General features: G+C 37.9%; 1 long non-coding RNA gene across 4 annotated transcripts; it reads left to right on the top strand.

The window, feature by feature from the left end:
* Nucleotides 1–709: 709 nt before the first annotated feature.
* Nucleotides 710–4,281, top strand: LOC146476926 (uncharacterized). 4 transcript variants are annotated; one of them, XR_014865502.1, is made up of 3 exons: nucleotides 710–916; nucleotides 3,271–3,342; nucleotides 4,035–4,281. It is a non-coding gene; the product is annotated as an uncharacterized LOC146476926 (long non-coding RNA). The 4 variants fall into 4 exon arrangements; XR_014865500.1 differs by having other exon boundaries at nucleotides 4,032–4,281; XR_014865501.1 differs by having other exon boundaries at nucleotides 3,268–3,342.
* Nucleotides 4,282–9,487: the final 5,206 nt, after the last annotated feature.

The following is a 9,487-nucleotide window of genomic DNA, read 5'->3' as shown; positions in this document are numbered from 1 at the left end:
TAATCAAAATGATTGTGTATTGTTAATTTCAGTGGCCAAACACGTTACCCCGCGCCTCCCAGCCGTGCGGCCAATCAGCAGCAGTAGGGTAACATTTCTAGCTATTTTGCTTACCTAAACACACATTTTTGTCCGTTTTTAATTTAAGTTCCAAGCAGGTTATGTCTAGTACTGTGCGACAAATTTCCATGTTTAATCACTTCCAAAAACACTCTCAAAATTATTATCCTTTTGGAAACATAAGCTGTTATCTCAATTCGCCGTTTCGGGAAAAAAAACCGGCTTCAAAAAGTAATAACAGCGCCTAAACAAACGCCATGGAGTGTGATATAAAACGTTTCGCAATATGCCAGTGTCGTCAGGTGCTGGAAAAATAACATTTAAATTTACAGTTTCTGCTCTAATTACACCATCTCAGCTCCATGTCTGTCTGCTGAAATTAATAATAACCACGCAGTCAGTTATGAAAATGGACGAATCATATCATCTCTCGCACTATCTAACAAACCTTGTTAATATTCAGTGGAAACTTCTAATTGATGAACACAGCTGATACACTGTGCTTTTTTTAGTCCACAGGGTTGTTTTGTAATTAGCTTTCATTGTAATTCACGCCCATCTTAGAATAATAAGTAACAAATGGCACTCCCTAAAAACTCTTTAAATGGTAATTCCATGAACAACGCCCTTGGCTGTTTATAAATTAAAACGAAAACTGTTTTCTTTGTTTTAGATACGGCACAGTATTCAGCACAACAGACCAAAGATTACCAACGAGAAAATGAAATCAACATTGGCAATTCTGTTTGTGAGCATCTTTCTTCTGGTCTCACCAGCGCAGGAGAGTGAAGGTTTTCAAGGTCTGTCAGTTAATGGATTAGAGAAAGGAGGAAAGTTTAAGAGGTCTTTTGAAAAGGTAATTATACGAACTTCGATAATATAATCATATGAAATGTGAAACTCAGTCTGCTGTTCTCGCACTGTAGAACACATAAGCACTGCCCAGCACTAAGGAATCTGACGAGTTGCCGATGTGATTTCAGACAATAGTTCTTATGTTACTTTAAGCTTAACATTCTTTTTCTTGCCCGCTTTTTATTTTAATTTGAAGCATTTTACGTCTCGTACCGGCGTGGGAGAATCTGACGGCAAAATCATGAAAAGCTTTTGCTCGGTTTAAATCAAGACGTAAATCGGTCTGAAAGTCTCTCTTATATCCGGGTTTAGTGAAAACCTGCCGCCATCTTGACAATCTACTCAGTCCCGGTTCTACACCTTCTGAAAAACCCCAAGAAACAGCGGATACAACAGAAATTTTCTTTTTTTTATTTATTTAGTTTTTCGTTTCATTATTTTGTTGCTGTTGTTGTTGTTGACCACATAAGGTCAAAAGACACTGTCTTGGTCACGGCTAGTAAGGCCAAAACGCAATTTTGACCAAAATATAGGAAAGAAATTGGTACCTGTACTTAATTTTCCACTAGTAATGGATTTGACTGCCGAAATCAGAATTTACATTTTGAATACGAGATCGTTTTCAGAAAGCCCTCGAAACCTAATTTGAATAATCCGTTAAGTTGCACGGCTAACTTCCAAATAATGAAGTCAGTATTGCACTTACGAGGTTGTTACAATGTCCTGCATCGATCGTCCACCCAGCGTTTCTTAAGTGTTTTCAGTGGTAGCCTAGTACTAGAATAGATTACGGGGATGCACGGGTGAAGTTTCCAACACACAAGAATGAAAGTTTGCACTGTATGTTCCTGCCTGTTTAGTTTTAGTAAGAAATCTCAGTAGCAAGCAGCACGCCGGTAACAAAATCCGGGTATCAATATTAAAGCGACTCCAAAAGCTTCGAAATATGGGTGGTATCTTTGAGCAAGGATCCGGAAAGAGCACTTAAATTTGCAGTTTCTACGAATTCCTGACTGGAAACACAAAATTCACAGCCTGGGAGGATTTGTTTTCACTTTTCTGTGATTGTGTGAATAGCTTGTGTTAACTTTGGGTAGCGTAAATAAAACTGGTGAATAATATCTTTCTCATTATCACTAGTAACTACAGACTAATGCTAAAAAACTGAGTCGGCTAATGTAAGGTTATGTTGTATTTTTCAGTGGTTCAGTTTCATTCACTTTCAGATTGAATCAAAATTGAATTAATTATCCGAGATCCAAGCCATGCATTTTTGGTTAGAACATTTGATTAGAGTTTGCGGTTTCAATTTATACTCATCACTGACTGGGTTATGATGCCAAAAGCGAGTAAAATGAGGCCCGTTTATTATTCTCAGAAAACTTTCCATTGTGTTTTTAAAAATTTAAGATTTCAATTTAAAATTTTGTTAACTTAAGTAGAGTGTTTTTTGAAACGGGAACATCTATATTCTAAACTTAGTCCAAGCTTGTATCACGCTTATGAATTTAACAGCACTGACGATTGACTGAAAACTCTGAGCGTCAGTCCACAGCCTCATAGACTGAACCTCAACCTCGTGGGTTACAGTAAAGGATATTTCAAATTTTTGGATAATTTTTTTTCATCCTTTTAACGTATGTCTTAACACAATTTTTTTTCTTGCGGAAAAATTGCATTTGACACCTGTAAAGGTCCAATCATGCAACAGGAGTAGTTCATACATTGATTTGGGTCGGCCACAATTCAAATTAAGTTCGGCTCATTGTCCAGGATACCGATAAAAAACTGCTTGCCAAGATTCAGGACTGAATAGAATAGCGCCATATGATCAGCCAGGTCAAGCCTTGATATGCTTGAGGTAGAATCATTTTTATTCAAATGTAACCAATAAATTCCCTGTTAAAATTTGCTGTTGCTTGATAACAACCGACACAGTGTGTGAACTTTGAATGAAAAATGCGATAATATGCATTCAATTAGCAATGATAAAGGACAAAACATCCTTTCCTCTACTGAAGAAGCCTTGTCGATTTATCCTGTATTCGACAGTCTGCTTTCATGTACGCTGACTTTGTTGTGTAGTTCTGTTTTACACGGAAATTCGCCTCCATCGTAGTTTTTAAAATCACTAGCAATCACCATTCCTTGAACATCACTGTTAATTACAACTTCCTGCCAAGTAGTAAGTTCCTAAGCTCATACAAATTCCACGGAAAACTGTTTTGGAGTCATACGTTGTACACGGCGTAACATCATAACAATCATAGCGATGATAATTGAGGTGAAGATGAAATCACCCCTCCAATTCTTTTTTATCTTTTTAACCATCAGTCCTACTTTTGATCTTAGCAGAGCAGGAGAGTGAAGATATTGGATGGACCATTCGTCGAATCCAGAAGGCGGGAAAGAGCTCAGTCCAAAAAGGTAATAGTCCCGAGCATAGTCTCCGCATTAATTTGAAACTCAGTCTGTTCTTCGCTAACGTCTCCAGCAAGGTGGAAATTATCAGCATTAACAAATAAATCAAGCGTGCAGAGATCATCAGTAGCCGTAACATCAGCAACTCCCAAAAGGTTCCTCTCTGCAAAACAGCTTAGTAGAGGCCAGAACACGTTTTAGTACAGAACAGTGAATATCTGGAACTCTCTGGGCTCGTCACTGAAAACTCTCTTACTCTGTGCTTGCTTTCAAACGTAGCCTTACTGAGACAAAAATTAATTGAAGAACTGTGGAATAATTGTAAATAGTTGTACGCCTTCTTGTATATTTTAAATATTTTATGGTTTTACTGTTAGTAGTTTTTTGACAGAGTGTTTTAATTAATTTAATTTTAATTTTTTCTCCTCCGCTATTCAATTCAGTTCTAAGCACTTTACTCCTCGTACAGTGCGAAAAATTTCCCTATCTATAACCGATACTGGAACGTTGGAGGAGGGAGATGGGGGAAGCAACTTGGTAAAAGTTCTTAAACTTGTTTCATTACTTCCTGGAACTCTTTAGAAAAACTCCCAACTCATTAAAACAACCGAGCGGTTTTAGATCATCTGTTTCGAAAAAAAAACTAAAAAAATTATTTTGATCTACTGAACGCGTTACTCTTTTTTTTCTTCCAGGAGATGCCGGCGCTGGACTACTGACGCAGTTTGTGCAGAGCTGTACTAACATGAATTGTGACCCGGAACTGGAAGACGGCTAAAGCAAACGACCAAGGAAGAAAATTGTTCTTTTTTTTTTCGAAATTGTAATTGAAAATTGAACGCTTTTAAACGCAACTATAAACAATAAAGCACTCCAATATAAACTTACACATGAGCATCGTAAAGGAGCTGTAGAAATATAGATAAATAAAGCGATACTTACTTTAATTGTCTTAGTGTTATTTTAATTATTTATATCAGAAATGAAGAGAAAACCGACTGAATACTGAAAGTAGAAGCTCTTTGTTCCGTAAAACATAAACAAATACTGAGGCACTTCAAGGAATTCTGGATGGGATGCTGAATTACAGTTATCAGTTAAATTTTGGGCCGTTTCTCACCTAGCAGTTAACTGTACTGCTCTCAACCATCATTTCAAAAGCGGAATATCTCAATCATAGTTACAATTTTGGCTAATCTACTGAAGATATCAGATAAGACCCATCTAAGACCTCTTTCAAGTTCAGACATTTGCTTAGCACCCAATACAAAATCTTTGCAAGCAGTATATGCCGCCGCGACAAAAGCTGGGCGTCTCCTACCTTTGCATGTGCTTACCTTTATACCTTTGCGAGCAGGTGTGACAAAGTTTACAGTTTTTACTGATTCACGAAGGAAAATGCAAAATTTATAGGAACTGAGAAGATATTTTGTGTTTTGGATCAACAAGAGAAGTTTCTTAAAATTATATTTTTAAAAAAAGGGAAAAGTACTATAACATGGATCAGTGAAGCTGTTCTTTGGTCTTGATTCGGGCTGTTCGCATTCACATTGACATTCAGGCCCCCGTTGTTCAAAGAGCGGGTAACTTTATCCACTGGATAAGTCACTATCCAGCCGAGCAAATGTACTCCAACTAACGCTTCTGGCAAGTTTTCCACACAATCCCATACTTAAATTTGACATATGCTTCTACTCTATCCACAAATTATAAGGCTATCGGAAAAATCTTGCATACAGTTCATTTGCCGGATAGCGACCTATCCAGTGGATAAAATTATCCACTCTTAAAACAACTGGGGCCAGTTCTTGACTGATTGAGCTAGTTCACAGTTTCCACAAACGTCCAAGCCACGATTCTGGGGCCTTTAACTTTAGGTACCGGCAAATCTTGACCTGAAGCGATATTTTGTTAAAATATTGTCGTTATTACCATCATTTGTATTGCCCCACAATTAGTCATGTTTTCAGGGGCACTCCCAGATTATTTTGAGCTCAGTTACGGACATATTAATATTTTGTGTAAGCTAATGCGGATTGATCTGTTCGGATGATTTAGCTGCGAGTTTATTTGAACAAAGTTTTAGGAAAATAATTTTATTTCCCGAATTCTATCGAGCTGACGTGGATTTTACGAAATAGCTGACCTTTTTCCGTATTTTTAACGACATATTTGCCCTTACGAAAACGAAAGTTTTCCAGTGTTAAGAAATGTTGAGTTGATATTTTGTCGAACTCAGAAGAAAACTGTAGATTTTATTTTTGCTGAATCCAAATATCTGTTGCACACCGAACAGATTCAGAAATTCACTGAAATGAACCTTTGAGTGCCCGTATCAAGTTTCACGCCGCAACTTACGGTCATGTTAGAACAAGTACTTATAAAATATGAAACTCAGTCCGTTTTTCGTTAACGTGTCGCCACAGTAACAATTCTAGTTATTTCGAGCTTTCAAAACATCCTTTAATCAAAATGACTTTGTATTAATCAGCAGAATCGGTCACCACTGATGTAGGGTAACAATTTTTTTTTTTTTTTTTATTCATAGCAACGACACATACAAACAATACTACGTTACATGACTATTTGAGTTACACTACTATTACTACATTACATTACATCGACCTACTTACAGAAATTGTACTTACATTGCTTGTATTCTTTTTAACTAATTACGAAATAAATACACGTGCTACGTCATCCTGCATACGATGCTAACACAACACACACACACATACACACACATGCACCCCACCCACGCATACAAGAGATAATAAAACATTCCCCTTACTCAACTTTCATACTTAAAGTGCTTCACGCATCGTAGTTGCTGAGAGTGGTCCACTTAGCTCTATATTTTTCGTAATTAGAATTTCTAATGGCCATTTGTCTTTCACATTTGATCTTGCTGTCTAGTAAGGCAAGAAAGACCTTTAAATTTGGAGTCTCAGACTGGTTTCTTGCAAGAAAAACATGATATTTAGCAATAAGAAGATAATGGTTTAACGCGTAGAAGGTGATCGTTTCAGGTTTGTAACCGTACAGGATTTCAGTATTCCTTGGACTAATGTTGTCAGAGCGCTTAGCATTCCACCACATCATTATGTCTTTCCAAAAGATTTTAACGTCGGGGCATTCGCAAAGCATGTGAATAAGCGTTTCGTTCGGAAAGAGGCAGCGTTCACATTCTGGAGAAGCCTTTATATTCATTTTGTAAAGAGAGTGATTAGTGGGTATGATGTTATGAATTAGTTTAAATTGGAAGCTCCTCAGTTTGTTTTCGACTGTGACTTTAAAAGGAAGCTCGTATACTGCCTTTACATTCAACCCTTGTTTTCTAAGATTGATCTAAACGATGGGGGGAGAAAAAGATCTTTCTGCAAGCATCACACGGGCTTTTTTTGTAGAGGAGGTGTCAAGGGATGGAACTGGTTCGTTATCGCCGTTAGTGAGATTACCTACGATTTCGCTTTTCCAAATTTTAGGGATTGCCGCAAGAACACCAGCATAATCGAGAAAAGTAGAGCGAACGCTATATTTGCATTTGAAGTTTTCGAACGAAAGGAACTGGCCATGGATGTTTAGGAGGTCGCTTATTTTCAAAATGCCTTTATTAGCCCATGATCTATAATAAAACGATTTTCCGTTTATCTTTATAAACCGATTGTTCCAAATGATTTCTTGTTTGTATTCATTTGCGTTACGTGGGTCTTTGGAATTAAGCTCTTGCCATACAGCTAAAACGTCTTTATAAAAAACAGAGAGATTTTTGAGGTCGAATATTTAAGATCGTAGTTACATTGAAATAAGAGAGTTCCACCGACCTTACCTAAAAGCGAATCAAGGAGGGCACACCAATGGCGGTCATTTGCTAGACAGTAACGATTAACCCACGAAGTCTTGAGCGATTTAACAACGTCAGCAAAATTGAGCATATTAAGACCGCTGTGGCTTATTGGGCCGGTCAGAGTTTTTCTTTTGACTTTATCTGGCTTAAATTTCCAAATAAAAGAGAAGATATTGCTGTTGACTTCTTTTACAAATTCTTTGGGAATATTTAATACGGAACAACTATAAACAAGTTTGGCGAGAGCTAAGTCTTTGACGATGGCAATTCTGCCTAAGATCGTTAAATGTCTACTTGACCAAGTATTTAGAACTTTTTTGAGTTTGGCAAGCCTCTCGTCGAAATTGATTTTATTCCCAACCTGAACATGATAAGGAAAAGCGATTCCAAGCGCAATGACGTATTGCTTCGGCCAAGAAATGCCAAAAGGTTCTTCTTTGCCTAATCGGCTTTTCAAAGGACCAAGCCAAAGACCCTCGGTTTTAGACTTATTGATTTTCAAGCCGGAAAGGTCACCGAACTGATCGAGAAGAGTTAGTAGGGACACCGCGGATGAATCGTCGCGAATGAAAGCGGTGGTGTCGTCAGCGTACATACTGAGTTTAGTGATCTTATTTCCGTTTTCAAGTCCTTTGATTGATTCATCGATTCTTATTTGGTGGGCGAGTGGCTCCACAGTTAGAACAAAGAGTAAGCCTGAAAGAGGACAACCCTGTCTAACACCCCTTTGGAGAGAAAAAAATTCCGACGAGTAGCCATTATTTACAACACAGCTAGAAATGTTGGTGTAAAACGTTTTGATCCAGTTGAGGAAACTTGGACCGAAATTCATAGTGTTAAGCACTTTAAAGAGAAAGTCCCATTCTAAAGAATCAAAGGCCTTTTCAAAGTCAAGGAAAAGTATCATTGCGTCCTTGTTTTCATATTGTTCAATTATATCCGAAATTAAGCGAATATTTTCACCAATAAATCTACCTTTGATGTACCCCAGTTTGATCACCGTTTATCAAGTACGGAAGTACTTTCTCTAAACGTTTCGCAATACATTTGGTTGCTAATTTGTAGTCTGAGTTTAGAAGAGAAACAGGGCGCCAATTTTTTAACAGAAGAGGATCTTTATTTTTTTTTGGGATCAGGGAGATGATTCCTTGACTCTGAGAGATAGAAAGTTCTCCTAGTGAGGCACTGTGATTGAAGCAGTCTATCAAAGGACCAGAAACATCGGGCCAGAAACGAAGGTAAAATTCTGCTGTTAACCCATCTTTGCCAGGAGTCTTGTTAGGTTGAAACGTTTTCAACGCGGCAAGGCATTCCTCTGCGGTAATGAGACCTTCGCAAAGGTCTTGCTTTGTGCTGTCGAGTTTTGGTAAGGATTCACAATCGAAAAAGGTAGAAAAGCGTTCAGCTGAAAGCTGGTTTTGAGAGGTGTAAAGCTGATTGTAAAAATTTTTCATGGCGGTTAATATAGTTTTTGGATCCTCTACAGTGCTACCGTCAGGTGTCTTCAGCTTTGTTATATGTTTCTTTACATAACTTCTTTTTTCTAAGTTAAAAAAGTATTTGTTGCATTTTTCTCCTAATTCATACCATCTAGCCCTACTCCGGATAATAGACCCTTTTGTTTTTTTCCACGGCAATTTCATCTAATTCGATCTTGAGTTTTCTAGCCTTGTTTACAAGGGAGCTATTTTCTGGGGTTTCGTCGATACGTGAGTTGATTTTCTCTAGCTTTTGGAGGAGGTTCAATTCCGTACTTCTTTCAGCGTTGGCTTTCTTTTTCGCAAAACGAATTGCAAATATCCGGATCTCCATTTTCAACATTTCCCAAAATAACCTTTTATCAGCAACATCCTTGTGTTTTTGGGCGGCGTGTTTGATGATGAAGCTCATTTTTGTGACGAAATCTTCATTTTCTAAGAGTGAATTATTAAATTTCCAGTAGCCTGGGCCTCTTTCTTCTTGTTTGTCTTCAGGCTTGATCGAGATGGTGACAGGGGAGTGATCTGAATCATGATAGGCGGAAATGTCGGTTTTCGAAACGCGGCATAATAAATGCTTCGAGATGAGCCAGAAATCCAGTCTACATTTGATTTTCCCGGAGCTATTTCTCCACGCAAACTGTGTATCATGTGGATGTTGTTCTCGCCAGGGATCGACTAGGTCATAGTTGCAACGGAGTTCGTCGATCGAATGTATTACACTTTTTTTGAATTGAATGTCTTTACCTCCAAATTTATCGGAAGCGGACAGTGGGCAGTTAAAATCTCCACCAATAAGAATTTTGTCAGTTTGCTGGCCACGAAT

Source organism: Pavona decussata, unplaced genomic scaffold (assembly GCF_977016875.1).
Source record: "Pavona decussata unplaced genomic scaffold, jaPavDecu1.1 SCAFFOLD_72, whole genome shotgun sequence".
NCBI classification, from domain to species: domain Eukaryota; kingdom Metazoa; phylum Cnidaria; class Anthozoa; order Scleractinia; family Agariciidae; genus Pavona; species Pavona decussata.
Note: the sequence above shows the minus strand (reverse complement) of the source record. Positions and strands in the feature narration are given on the sequence as shown.